Source organism: Chiloscyllium plagiosum, chromosome 37, assembly GCF_004010195.1.
Source record: "Chiloscyllium plagiosum isolate BGI_BamShark_2017 chromosome 37, ASM401019v2, whole genome shotgun sequence".
NCBI lineage: Eukaryota > Metazoa > Chordata > Chondrichthyes > Orectolobiformes > Hemiscylliidae > Chiloscyllium > Chiloscyllium plagiosum.
In genome coordinates this window covers 22,298,421-22,312,330 of record NC_057746.1, presented here as the reverse complement: position 1 = coordinate 22,312,330, position 13,910 = coordinate 22,298,421, and positions in this window count along the sequence as shown.

Below are 13,910 nucleotides of genomic sequence, written 5' to 3'. Positions count from 1 at the left end.
TGTCCAAATCCCTCTGAACTCTTCCTATTCAGCTACCCATTTGGATGTCTTTTATATGTTCTGATTTTACCACTTTCTCTGGCAGCTCATTTCATACATACACTACCCTTGGTGTGAAAGATTTGCCCCTTAGGTCCCTTATAGATTGTTTCCCTCTCACCCTAAACCTATGCCCTCTAGTTTTGGACTCCCCCCACCCAGGGGAAAGACTTTCTCTATTTACCCTTGTTATGGACTAGGCCAGACAACCCAAAACATTCTTGAGCAGGCAACCCAGACCATAACTTTATAATTTGTTTTGGTAACCATACAGTGAGAATTACTTGGAATAAGCTAGCTCGGTTAATTACTAGGTTTTAAAACAGACAGAAATTTTATCACAAAATTACACATTGAAACACAAAGAATCGAATAAAGAACCCATGCAGAACTCAGTCTATCCAAACTAGACTTAATTATGCTGTTCTGAACATATACAACAGTCCCAATAAGCAAACCCCCTTAAAATACAGTTTAGAAAATGGAACAGATGCTTACAGGTTGAACTTAGAAGGGCAGAAAGAGAGAGAGTTTCCATGCAGCTCACTGTTGAACTCCTAACTAGAGAGCTGACCACTTCTGCTTTCATTATATTGGTCACTTCTAAAATATGACTACATTTACCTGACATCTCATCTGCTTACATATAAATAAAAAGGCCTCTCAATACCCTTTAATCTCTGTACCAAACCAGTCTGATTGGAGCCTGGCCTGGTTTATGACCCTTCTGAAAAACAAACCAAAAGCACAGTATCCTCAAGGAAAGGAACAGCTTTAAAAAAAAAGAAACATCTTTGTGACACCCGATCCATGCTCCTCATGATTTTATAAGCCTCAATAAAGTCACCCCTCAGCACCAAGGAAAACAGTCCCAGCCTATTCAGCCACTTTCTATAGCCCAAAGTCTCCAATCCTGGCATAATTCTGAGACATTAGCTTCCTGTTTCCAGTGGTTACAATCTCCTTATAAGGTATCCTCTCAAAAACTATAATGCTAAGCATGATTTATGTTCCATAACTAAAAACAGAAGCTATTTTAGAGACTGGGCAGGGAAAATCTGTAGTGAGAAAAAAAGTGTTAACCATTCAGGTTGATGAGCTATCATTATAACTTGGAAATGTTAGAAAAATAACTGGTTTTTAGCAAATGAAATTTTGGTGCTTTGAAGGAAACAAAAAAGAAATGCCCTTGAAAGGATGGGAGACAGCAGACATAAACTACCAGAATATTAGATGATGCAGGGGCAAAGGGTTTGGCAATTGGCCATGTTAAATAGAAAAGATATGTCCAGGAGTTGTTTGAAAAGCAGAATGAAGAACAAGTGCTAATTCAATGAAAAGACAAGAGTGAAGGGAAGTATCACTTAAAAGTTGCAAGGTTGTGAGTCATTGTTGAGACAAGAAGGCTGTAAACTGACTAATAGAATGATGGTGTGCTATTCCTCAACCTTACATTGAAGTTCCCTTCATCTCAGTCCATGTTAGTCATCATTGACACACCATTTATGTTTGTTCTATGTATTTTATATGCTTCTTCAACCATTTGGCACCTCACAGGAACAAGATTAACTGCTACATCAACAATTTCCATATTTAATTCCTTATGCATCTCAAATTCCACTATCTCTAGCGTGATGCTAACTACAGATTTTCTTCCTCTTCCAGTTTGAAAGTTCAAAATCACCATTATGCTCACTGCAATATTTTATTAGTTCTGTTTGCTCTCACACTTATGTCGCTGTTCTTGGCTTCCATCAGTGTTACCATGAAACTGAGTGTAAATGTGAGTACAAAACATGATATAGGCTAATGCTCAAGTTATCATCCCTTCAGAACAAATGGATTGCTTTTACAGATAACATGATATGCTGCCAGAAAAATAAGAAAAGAACATAGAAGTACTTTCTTCCTATTCATCAAAGCAAGAATGCATGTCATCCAACATTAATATTGAGACAGTTTCTGCTTTCAGAATTAACAACTGCATTTGTAAATCAAAGAGAAAATGGTGAGTAGAATCAAGAAAAATCCTAACTTTAATTTTCAAGATATGGAGGTGGCAGTGTTGCATTGGGGTGAACGAAGTTAAAAATCACACAATGCCAGGTTTATTTGGAAGCTCTAGCTTTTGGAGCACTGTTCCTTCATCAGGTAGCTGTGTAGCAGGATCAGAAGACACAGAATTTATAGCAAAAGATTACAGTGTCATGCAACTGCAATAATATAGTGAACAAGCCAACATTGCTGTTAAGTCTTTCATCTTTTAGAACTGAAATCTGCAACCTTTCTAAAAGATAAAAGACTTAATAGTAATCTAGGTTTATTCAGCATATCGTGTCAGTTGCATGACATTGTAATCTTTTGTTAAAAATTCTGTCCTATGATCCTGCTCCACAGCTACCTGATAAAGGAGCAGCGCTCTGAAAACTAGTGTTTCCAAATAAACCTGTTGGACTACAACCTGGTGTTGTGTGGTTTTTAACTTTAATTTTCAAGGCAGTCTCTTAAAATTGAATGCAAATTTTAAAAGAGCCAATCATTCATTTGTGAATGAAAAAAAATAGAGGGTGAGCTGTACAACTAGGACATGATTCTTAAAAGAAGTCGACTACACAGATTATGTTTGCTCAAGTAAGACTTGCTTGTCTTTCCTCATATTATAGAAAGTTAATTCATAGATCTTTCTCTGACCCCGTCATTACCTGCTAACCATCCAGTTTGATGGTCAATGTTTTGAAGTGGGGCACAATACTAGGATAACCAAAAAAAGAATGACCTAAGGGAGCTGGATTTTGGACTAAGGTTGTTGGAGAACCGGGTAGTGGGATGTTGGGGTAGGGATATGGCAGGTAGACGTTGAAGAGAACACTGCTCGTGCCTAACAAACAATAACTCAGAACTTGTTAGCTTAACATTGTTATTGGGAAAATTTTAGGCTATATTATAAAGAATATAGTGGCAGAGCATTGAGAAATACATAATAAAATGAAGAGAGTCTGCATTGTTTCATAAAGGTGATATCATGTCTAGCAAGTTATTAGAATTCTTTGATGAGGTAACAAGTAGATAGATAAAACAGAAACAATGGATATAATATATATGGACCTTCAAGATTAGTTTGATAAGATAACACATCTTAGGTACTTATTAAGAAAAGATACCGTGATGTTGGAAATTGTGTATGAGCACGAGTAGAGAATTGGATAACTCATAGAAGAAAGAGAGTTGGGATAAGTGAGGCATTTTCAGGATGTTAATGATAGATGTTAATGACATTGATGAAGAAAGTGAGTGTACCATAGCCAAGACTGTCAATGATGCACAGATAGATAGGAAGGCAAATGGTGCGGATGACATAAAGAGACTGCAGAAGGGTATATTCTGTGAAAGCAAGTAGAAAAACGCTTGGCAGACTTAATACAATGTGGGAAAATATGAGGTCATGCAATTTGGAAAGGTGAATGGGGGAATTGAACATTAGTCAAATGAGGAAAGATAATTCAAAGCTACAACACGGTAGGATTGAGAGGTCCTGGTGTGTAATTTGTAGAAAGTTAGCATCCAATGCAGCTGGTGATAGGAGAAAGTGAAGACACACAGTAGGTCAGGCAGCATCCGAGGAGCAGGAGAGTCAATGTTTTGGGCAGAAGCCCTTCATCAGCTACAATAAAAGGAGCAGTTTTGGGCCTCTTATCTAAGGAAAGATATTCAGGCATTGAAGGCAGTCCAGAAAAGATTGCTAGGCTGATACCCAGGTATACTGGGAGGAGAAAGTGAGGTCTGCAGATGCTGGAGATCAGAGCTGAAAATGTGTTGCTGGAACAGCGCAGCAGGTCAGGCAGCATCCAGGGAACAGGAGAATCGACGGTTCGGGCATAAGCCCTGAAGAAGGGCTTATGCCCGAAACGTCGATTCTCCTGTTCCCTGGATGCTGTCTGACCTGCTGCGCTGTTCCAGCAACACATTTTCAACCCAGGTATACTGGGTCTGTCTTGCGAGGAGAGCTTGAGTAGATCAGGCATGTACTCATTGGAATTTAGAAGAATCACCGATGATCTTATTGAAGTATACAAGGTTTTTCGGGGACTTGGCAGGGTAGGTGTGGAAAGGTTAATTTCCATTGTGGGAAAGTTTTCATTTATATAAATGATTTAGATGAGAATGTAGAAAGCATGGTTAGTAAGTTTGCGAATGACACCAAAATTGGGGCAAAGGAGATAGGCAACAATGTTTTCTAAAATTGCAAAGGTCTGAAAAATAGCACATAGAGTTCAATCTGGATTAATGCGAGATATTGCACTCTGATAGAACAAACAGAGACAGGATATATATAATTAACGGTCAGGCTTTGGGCAGTGAGAGACTGATGGGTTCAAGTATCACAATTCCTTGAAGTTTGGATCACAGGTAGACAGCATGGTTAAAAGGATGTATAGCATGCTTGCCTTCATTGCTTAGTCCTTTGAGTAAAGCAGTTAGCAAGTCGTGTTGAGTTTGTAGAGCTCATTGGTGAGACCTCTTCTGAAATAGAAAACTCAAAAAAGGATCATGCTGTAAGGTCAAGAGAAATAGGGATTGATAGGAAGGGTGAGGGGAGTAACAAATTAAAAATATTATCTATGAATGCATGAAGCATTAGAAATAAGATGGATGAGCTTGAGGCTCATTTGGAAATTGGCAGTTACGATGTTGTGGGGATAACTGAGACGTGGCTTCAAGTGGACAGGGCCTGGGAAATGAATATTCAAGGCTATACGTGCTATTGTAAGGACAGACTGATGGGCAGAGGGGGTGGGATGGCCCTGTTGGTAAGGAATGATATTCAGTCCCTTGTGCGGGAGGACCTAAAATCAGGGGATGTAGAGTCAGTATGGATAGAACTGAGAAATTCTAAGGGTAGAAAGACCCTAATGGGAATTATCTACAGTCCCCAAACAGTAGCCTGGATGTAGTGTGTAAGCTGAATAAGGAGCTGAAATTGGCCTGTCACAAAGATATTACTACAGTTGTTATGGGGGATTTCAACATGCAGGTAGACTGGGAGAATCAGGATGGTACTGGACCCCAAGAAAGGGAGTTTGTGGAGTGCCTCCGAGATGGATTCTTAGAAAAGCTGGTGCTGGAGCCTACCAGGGAGAAAGCAATTCTTGATCTGGTGTTGTGCAACAAACCGGATTTGATCAGGGACCTCGAAGTAAAGGAGCTAGTGACCATTAGGAGATAGTGACCACAATACAATAAGCTTTAGGCCATTAGGAGATAGTGACCACAATACAATAAGCTTTAATCTGCAGTTTGAAAGGGAGAGGGTAGAATCAGAAGTGACAATATTTCAGTTGAATAAGGAGAACTATGGAGTTATGAGGGAAGAGCTGGCCAAAGTTCAATGGTGCACTACCCTAGCAGGAATGGCAGTGAAACAACAATGGCAGGTATTTCTGGGTATAAGACAGAAGATGCAAGATCAATTCATTCCAAAAAGGAAGAAAGATCCTAAGGGGAAGCAGGGGTGGCCATGGCTGACGAGGGAAGTTAAGGACCATACAAAGACAAAAGGGAAAAAGTATAACATAGCAAAGATGAGTGGGAAATCGGAGGACTGGGAAGCTTTAAAAGAACAACAGAGGATAACTAAAAAGGAAATACACAAAGAAAAAATAAGGTCGAAGGTAAACTGGCCAAAAATATAAAGGAGGATAGTAAAGGCTTTTTTAGGTATGTCAAAAGAAAAAAACTGGTTAAGACTAAAATTGGGCCCTTGAAGACAGAAACGGGTGAATTTATTATGGGGAGCAAAGAAATGGCAGAAGAATTGAATTGGTACTTTAGATCTGTCTTTACTGGGGAAGACATGAGCAATCTCCCAGATGTAATAATGGCTGAAGGACCTGAACTGAAGGGAATTTATATTAGGCAGGAAATGGTGTTGGAGAGACTGTTAGGTCTGAAGGCTGATAAGTCCCGGGGCCTGATGGTCTGCATCCCAGGGTACTAAAGGAGGTGGCTCTCGAAATCGTGGATGTATTGGTGATCATTTTCCAATGTTCTATAGATTCAGGATCAGTTCCTGCAGATTGGGGGCGGCTAATGTTGTCCCTCCTTTTAAGAAAGGAGGGAGAGAGAAAACAGAGAATTATAGACCAGTTAATCTGACGTCAGTGGTGGGAAAAAATGCTGGAGTCAATTATAAAGGACGAAATTACGACATGTCTGGATAGCAGTAACAGGACAGGTCAGAGTTAGCATGGATTTATGAAGGGAAAATCATGCTTGACGAATCGTCTGGAAGTTTTTGAGGATGTAATTCTGAAGATGGACAAGGGAGATCCAGTGGATGTAGTATACCTGGACTTTCAGAAAGCCTTTGATAAAGTTCCACATAGGAGGTTAGTGAGCAAAATTAGGCCACATGGTATTAGGGGAAAAGTACTGACATGGATTGAAAATTGGTTGGCTGACAGGAAACAAAAAGTAATGATAAACGGCTCCTTTTCGGAATGGCAGGCGGTGACCAGTGGTGTGCCGCAGGGATCAGTGCTGGGACCGCAGCTTTTTACAATGTACGTTAATGATATAGATGAAGGTATTAAAAGTAATATTAGCAAATTTGCTGATGACACAAAGCCGGGTGGCAGGGTGAAATGTGAGGAAGATGTTAGGAGAATACAGGGTGACCTGGACAGGCTAGGTGAGTGGACGGATGCATGGCAGATGCAGTTTAATATGGATAAATGTGTGGTTATCCACTTTCGTGGCAAGAACAGGAAGGCAGATTACTACCTAATTGGAGTCAAGTTAGGTAAAGGGGCAGTACAACGAAATCTAGGTGTTCTTATACATCAGTCAATGAAAGCAAGCAGGCAGGTACAGCAGGCAGTGAAGAAAGCTAATAGCATGCTGGCCTTCATAACAAGAGGAATTGAATATAGAAGCAAGAGGTCCTTCTGCAGCTGTACAGGGCCCTGGTGAGACCGCACCTGGAATATTGTGCACAGTTTTGGTCACCAAATTTGAGGGAAGACATTCTGGCTATTGAGGGAGTGCAGCGTAGGCTCACAAGGTCAATTCCCAGAATGGCGGGACTATCTTACGCTGAAAGATTGGAAAGACTGGGCTTGTATACGCTTGAGTTTAGAAGGCTGAGAGGGGATCTGACTGAGGTGTATAAGATTATTAAAGGTTTGGACACTCTGGAGGCAGGAAAGATGTTTCCGCTGATGGGTGAGTCATGAACCAAAGGACACAATTTGAAAATAAGGGGTAGGCCACTTAGAACAGAGTTGAGGAGAAACTTCTTCACCCAGAGAGTGGTGGGTGTATGGAATGCTCTGCTCCAGAAGGCTGTGGAGGCCAAGTCTCTGGATACTTTCAAGAAAGAGTTGGATAGAGTTCTTAAGGATAGTGGAATCAAAGGTTATTGGGATAAGGCAGGAACAGGATACTGATTGAGGATGATCAGCCATGATCATAATGAATGGTGGTGCTGGTTCGAAGGGCAGAATGGCCTACTCCTACACCTATTGTCTATTGCCTATTGAAATACCGTGCCCAGTTCTCATTGCCCAGTTATAGGAAGGACATTATTAAGCTGGAGACGGTTCAGATGAAAGTTACCAGGATGTTGCTTGGTATAGAAAGTTTGAATTATAAAGAAAGGCTGCATCGGCTGGGACTTTCCTTTTTTGAGCACAGGAGGTTGAGTGGTGACCTTAAACAGGTTTATAAAATCATAAGGAGTATAGATAGGGTTAATTTTAGGTGTCTTTTCCCTAGGATGAGGGATTTCAAGACTAGGAGCATATTTTTAAGGTGAGAGGAGAGAGTTTTAAAAAAGACTCGAGTGGCAAATTTTTACGCAGAGGGTAGTTCATGTGCAGAATGAACTTCCTGAGGAAATGTAGATGTTGGCACAGTTACAACTTTTAAAAGACACTCAGATAAGTACGTGAATAGGAAAAGTTTGGGAGGATCTGGGCCAGGGTCAGGCAGGTGGACTAGTTTAGTTTCGGATTATGTTCAGCATGGATTGGTTTGACCAAACTGTCTGTTTCTGTGCAGTATGAGTCTCTGACTCTATGATATAATCTCAGAATAAGGTAGTGCCCATTTAAGACAGAGATAAGGAAGAATTTCTTCTCTTAGAAGGTTGTGAAATTATGGCAACAGTGAAGAAAAGGTGGAATAGTTGGATGACAGGTTGGTGTGTGAACATATAGGTAGTTGTGTTTCTGTCATCATAACTTGAAACATCAATACATTTTGCTTGCTATCATCATGAAATAGTTATCTTTTTACCGATGCATAATAAATAGTTCCAGATGTTGAAAAATTGAGTAGTTAACTACATTAACTTTTAGATTACTTACAGTGTGGAAACAGGCCCTTCGGCCCAACAAGTCCACACCGACCCTTCAAAGAGCAACCCACCCAAACTCATTCCCCTACACCGAACACTACAGGCAATTTAGCATGGCCAATTCACCTAACCTGCACATCTTTGGACTGTGGGAGGAAACCAGAGCACCCGGAGGAAACCCATGCAGACACAGGGAGAATGTGCAAACTCTACACAGACAGTTGCCCGAGGTGGGAATTGAACCTGGGTCTCTGGCGCTGTGAGGCAGCAGTGCTAACCACTGTGCCACCGTGCCACCCAGTTTGACAAAACCTTGTTAACCATCTCGATCTAAAATGCATGAGTGTGCTATTAGAAGTATTGACACATGTCAGCTTGAAAATTAAGAAGGGTAGTAGATTGTACTGTTTACAATTTATTTTTGTTTCTAATACTTTCTCCTTAGAAAGGAAATTAAAAGACAGAACGTCAGGTAATTATTAAGGGGATGCAAATATTTATATCAGGATTCAATGTGATTTCATTTGTTGGATGTTTTGTTACTTTAAATGAGGCTGAATTCCTTTTGATGCACAAATGGGCTTTTTTTGGTGGTGCATACTTTTGTTTAGAAAGAAACTCATTGAGGTTAATAAGAGGAAATGTTGGCTATGCACATCCATGAAAATCTCCAGAAATTAAGACTGCAGTGAATGCAAATAATGTTTTATCTATTTTCTTACAATCTTCAGATTTAAATTCAAGGAAAATTAATATGATTAGATTGAATCATAAAATGAAGAATATCTTTGGAAGTTCTGCAGGATTTATCAATGTTGAGGACTGTGTTTGTTAAACTGAGGGCATTAAAAGAATACTATCAAGATCAACTGTGCAAATCCTTAACTTACAAAATGTTAGCACATACTGAAACTCTGTAATTTTACTTTCAGAACTTGAGAAGCTAAGAACAGCTCTTTATGATGCAGGTGAGGAGATAAAATGGGAAAGAGAGAGATGCAGTGGCATGGAGGTTTAGTGATAGCATTTATTAGAACATGCCAGATTCATCATTTTTTTCTTAGAGATTTTCATGTGTATCATCACTAAAAAGTAAAATTGATAATGTAATAATCATTGGATAAATATAGTTCCATGTGCCAGTGATGTTAGAAATGGAATGACAGGCAGAATCAATTTGTTATTGGACAGATTATTCAGGAAGGAATGATCACATTCTGGGACCAGTTTAGGGACAGAGGACATCTATTCAAAATGTTCTCATATTTTGGCAATAGTGAGATCAATGTATTAAGGATAAGATTAATTGGCATCATTAGTGAGGGTTAAATCTAAGTAGGTAGTTGACATGAGAACAAAGATATGGAAATTGAAAAGGGAATTAAGATACACAAGTCATTGGAGTTTTAGGTAGTAGTTTAGAATTAAGTCAAACTAGAGTAGATAGGAGCAGACAAAGAGGGACCACAAGATTTACAAAGATATCACAAAGTGATGGCAAAGATTACAACGAGAAGCTTAGAATGCATCTATCCAATTGTAGAATGCAATGAATCAGATTGTTATCCATAAGGTCAAATCATTTTGTGGGAAAGAAGATGTTGTGAAAAGAATAGGAATATGGCATAAATTGGTGAAGTTTCTGTTGTTTATATTGAAGGTTGAAAAGATTTAGGAAAAAACAAACAACACTTGTTTAAAAAAAAGTCAGATTGGTGCAACAATTGCATTCTGGCAGAATTGATTTACCCTGGCAATTCTCACAAAAATTATTTGTCATGTATTTAAAATGACAGTTACAAATCCAGATAAGAACTTTTAAATCTGATGATGCTAATTGCTGATAAAACACCAATTGAAGCAGGGATAGTTGGCATGATGGATAGGGCAAACATTAGTACACTGGATGTACTGGAACAGTTGGAACTGCTGAGTCATTTGGTTGGTATAGATTGAGAGCCAGATTGCAAACCACAGAGCTGAATGGAGGTAAAGGAAAAGTGTGTCACAAGCTTTCAACTTTCACTAGATCTAGCAGAAGTGTGAAGATTTTTTTTCTTTAAAGATCAGAATTTAATGCCCTTCCCTAAGTAAAATGAAGAAGGGATAATGAGCTGTCTTCTCAAACTGTTGCAGTCTTTGGGGTGCAGGAACATCGACAATGCTGTTAGGAAGGAAATTTGACACAGGCAATGAAGGAACGATATACCATTATGTGAGGATTTATAACTTAGAGGGAACTTGAGGTGGTGGTACTCTCATGCATCTGCTGCCATATCTATCCAGATAGTAGTCATCGTGGATTTGGAAGTTTCTGTCATACGAGTTGCCATAGTGCATCTTGTAGATGGTATATACTGCTGCTGCATGTATTGAATATGAGGGGAATTAATGTAGAATATCATGAATGGGGTTCCAATCAAGAAAGCTATATTACTCTGGATGGTGTCAAGCTTTTGAGTATTAAGCAAGCGCCACACGTACAGAGTATTCAATTACACTCCTCTCTTTTTCCTTGGAACTTGTTGACAGGCATTGATAAGACAAGAGGTCAGTTATCTGCCACAGCATTCCTAGCCCCTAAATGTTTGCAGCCACATATGTGGTTGGACTTGAAGCATTAACTGTGTTTTTCTCTCTACAGATGATGCTAGACCTGCTGAGTCTATCCAGCACTTTCTGTTTCTTGTTGAGATAGGTCTACTCCAATTTGTGGTTGAAGCCATATATAGTTGGTACACTTGAGTTTCATGTTAAAGGTAATCACCATGATATTGACTTTGGTGAATTCAATGATGCCCATGGCAGTGAAGGTCTAGGGGTGATGGCTAGATCCTTTTTTAGTGAAGATGCTTATTGCCAGGGATTTGTATGGTGTGACTGTCACTTGCTCCTTATCAGCCCGAGTCTGAATATTGCCAAGATCAAGCCACAAATGGATAGAGACTGACAAAATTAAGCTCTGAAGTCAATGTATGCGATGAATTTACGTAGAAAGGGCTAGCAGAATTTACTTTTCATAAATCAGGTGCTATTAATTCATTCAGGAACAGGGAAATCAGGAAAATGAACAGGGAGTGGTTATTAATGTAATGCTAATCATACTTTCTCAATCTTTAGTCCAGGTCATTGAAATTATAATAACATTTATATAATTGATAAACTCAGAAACATATTGACAACATGAAATCCATTTTAAATTTTAAACATGGTATTTTTAACTTACAGAACTGGATCATATTTTAGGAATAGAGAAAGGTACAACTGAGTAAAAATTTTAAAAATGTCATGCATCCCTAAAATGTTGTTGACAATTTTTATGCATACAATTTCACTTTAATTTAAAGTTTTGTACTTGAAATGTATTGAGCTGATTGAAGGTTGAAGTGTTAGAAATAAACATGCTTCCTTGTGAATACTTGACCAGATTTTGTTGTCATCTACATCCCACCGTACTCCAATGATTGGCGGAACTGGTCCTCACCCTCAACAACTTCTCCTTTGAATCCTCCCACTTCATTCAGACCAAAGGGGTAGCCATAGGCAGCTACATAGGCCCCAGTTATGCCTGCCTCTTTGTTGGGTACACAGAACAGTCCGTCTTCTGCAGTTACACTGGTACCATTCTCCACATTTTCCTCTATTACACTGATGATTATATCGGCGCCACCTCGTGCTCCATGAGGCGGTTGAACAGTTCATCACTTTTACAAACAGCTTTCACCCTGACCTCAAGTTCACCTGGACCATCTCAGCCAACCCCCTTCTATTCCTGGACCTCTCAGTCTCCACCTCTGGTGACCAACTCAATGCTGACATCTACTTCAAACCCACCGACTCCTACAGCTACCTAGACTACACCTCCTCTCAGTAACCCCCATAAAAATGCTACCCTTTACTCCCAATTCCTCTACCTCCACCGTATCTGTTGCCAGGAGGAGCAATTCCACATCTGAACATTCCAGATGGCCTTCATAGAGAGAGTAACTTTATTTGTCATTATATAGGTGGTAAAATAAAAACTAGACAGCGTTCCTCCAGGACCAAGGTCCTATGTGAACACACATACTACACAAGAGTACAGTCATACACAGGGCAGCATAAAGTGCATAGAGCAATGCAAAGCATGTAAGACAGCACAGTAATTCCTGACAAGAATAGACAATCGGCACAGTGGTGGACAAATTACAGTGTAACAATGAATGATCATTAATAGATCATTTAGCAGCAATGCAATTGGAATAGAGTGTGATCATACAGTGTTAAGGAGCTTGATGGCTTTGGTGAAGAAACTATTGCAGTCTGAATCTGTGAGACCTAATACTCAGGTATCTTCTGTCAGATGGCAAGGGGAAGAAGAATTTGAATGAAGGATGTGTGGGGTCATTATGGATGCATTGTATGGTGTAAATGCCTGTACTGGAGCGAAGAGAGATCCTGATGATCTTCTCAGCTGTCCTCACTATCCATTGGAGGTCTTACAATCTGAGATGGTGCAATTCCCAAACCAGCAATGATGCAGCTGTTCAGGGTACTCTCAACGAACACTCTGTAGAGTGTGGTGAGGATAGGGAATGAATGATGGAGCTTCCTCAGTCTGCGCAGCAAGTGGAGACGCTGCTGGGCTTTCTTGGCTATGGAACTGGTGTTGATTGACCAGATGAGGTAGATGCCAAGAAATTTTGTGCTCTTCACGATCTTTACAGGGAAGCCCTCGATGTCCAGCAAAGAGTGATCACTACGTGCCCTCCTGAAGTCAACAATTATCTCTTTCATTTTGTCCACGTTCAGAGACAGGTTGTTGGCTATCCACCAGTCTGTTAGCCGCTGCACCTCCTCTCTGTATTCTGACTCATCATTCCTGCCAACGAGACCCGCTAACATCATGTCATCAGTGAACTTAATACTATGATTCGAGTTGTGCATCACTGTACAGTTGTGTGTCAGCAGAGTGAACAGGAATGGACTGAACACACAACTCTGGGGGGTCCCTGTGCTCAGTGTGATGCTGTTAGAGATGTTGTTCCCAATCTGGATTGAATGAGCTCTCCCAGTCAAAATGTCCAGGATCTAGTTACAGAGGGAGTTATTCAAGCCTAGCAGACTCAGCTTTCCAATCAGGTGCTGAGGAATCATAGTGTTAAATGCAGAACTAAAGTCTATGAACAGTAATCTGACCAAGTGTCCTTCTTGTCTAAATGGGTGACAGCCAGATAAAGGGTGATGGAGATGGCATCATCTGTTGAGCTTTTGGGATGATATGTGAACTGCAGGGTTTCCAGTGAGGGGGGCAGCAGGGCCTTAATATGCCTCATCACGAGCCACTCGAAACATTTCATGATGGTGGGTATTAGTGCAACAGGCTGGTAGTTGTTGAGGCATGACTTCTTCAGCACGGGGATGATGGTCGCAGCCTTGAAGCGCATTGGACCTATGGTGCAACTCAGGGAGATGTTAGAAATGTCTGCGAGAACATCCACCAGAATGTCAGAGCTTTCTCTGAGCACTCTACGAG